Source organism: Hyla sarda, chromosome 11 (genome assembly GCF_029499605.1).
Source record: "Hyla sarda isolate aHylSar1 chromosome 11, aHylSar1.hap1, whole genome shotgun sequence".
Lineage (NCBI taxonomy): Eukaryota > Metazoa > Chordata > Amphibia > Anura > Hylidae > Hyla > Hyla sarda.
In genome coordinates this window covers 65,700,410-65,701,600 of record NC_079199.1, presented here as the reverse complement: position 1 = coordinate 65,701,600, position 1,191 = coordinate 65,700,410, and the positions used below count along the sequence as shown (strand labels likewise).

The following is a 1,191-nucleotide window of genomic DNA, read 5'->3' as shown; positions in this document are numbered from 1 at the left end:
GGGATGAGATTTTATATTTCTTCATAAGCATTAATCTTATTTTGTCAATTAGGAACATTCAGCACCCACCCGCTATCAAGGCAGCTGCCTATCATGTCATGCCCTACCTGCACAGGTGTGCTGGCTACTCAAATGATCCAATTAAGGAGGCCATTTAGTCAGCAGCAGCAGAAGTCCTGTGCCTGGACGCTCCAACAGCGGCCAGACACAAGCAGAAGCAGAAGCAGCAGAAGCAGCAGCAGCACCACCTTTTGTTTTTTGGCTGCAGCAGCAGCAAGGCCCACAGGGCTGGCTAGCTGGCTAGCCAGCAAGCAGGTAGCAATGAAAGTAGGAATCTTTCTTTTTAACCCTGTAAGGGGGTGGTGCACTGTACCCGAAGATACTGCCATATCGGGTCAATGCATAGGGCGACGGAAGCAAGCTTCGAAATCGGCCCCCGTTCTCAAAAATCCATTTAATATATGGTCCCCAGATAGGGGACGTATCAGATATTAAACTGATAAGAACAGATTTTTTTTTTTTTTTTTTTTTTTTTTTCCTCAGTTACAGACTATTGTTTGGACGATCATCAGGTCACCTACCAAGACTCGTCACTTAAAACAATATCTGAAAAAACATCATACAGAAAAAACTAACTAAGGGAACCGAGTGCCAAGAAAAAGTGACAAAACAACAAAACAAAAAAACATGTCAAAAACAATCACAGAAATTGGTCAAAAACTTACAGCTTTCTCCTTTACGTACTTCTTATAAATTTTTCCATCGTGTATGCATCCAGATTTTCTCCGCTTCTTCTTCACCAATTCTCTTTTTGTCCAGTAGAAAAATAGTAAAAATCCTTCCTAAAAACAATCTTTTCAATTCCCTCGGAGAAATAACAACATTTTTAAAAACAAGCAAATTGCGTGAGTCCCATAAAACCTCTTTAAAAACAGAAAAAAGAATCCAATTAGTACGTGTATCTTCCTTTTTACTAAGATCTTGACCAATAAAAACTTTCTCAAAAGAAAAACTGTTATATCCAGTGAGTTGGATTAAAAACTTCTTTAAAAACATAAAAAATTCTTTTGCATAAAAACAGTCCCAATAAAGGTGCACTAAGTCTTCTCTACCTCCACAACCCTCTCTTGGGCATCTGTCACTTATTCTCAAACCTCTTCCAATTAAAAAAGATCGGGTTGGGAGGCAGCC

At 39.4% G+C, this 1,191-nt stretch overlaps 1 non-coding gene across 1 annotated transcript; it reads right to left on the bottom strand.

Annotated features, from left to right (window-relative positions):
* Positions 1 to 357: 357 nt before the first annotated feature.
* LOC130296144 (U2 spliceosomal RNA) lies at positions 358 to 554 on the bottom strand. Its single transcript, XR_008849135.1, has one exon. It is a non-coding gene; the product is annotated as a U2 spliceosomal RNA (small nuclear RNA).
* Positions 555 to 1,191: the final 637 nt, after the last annotated feature.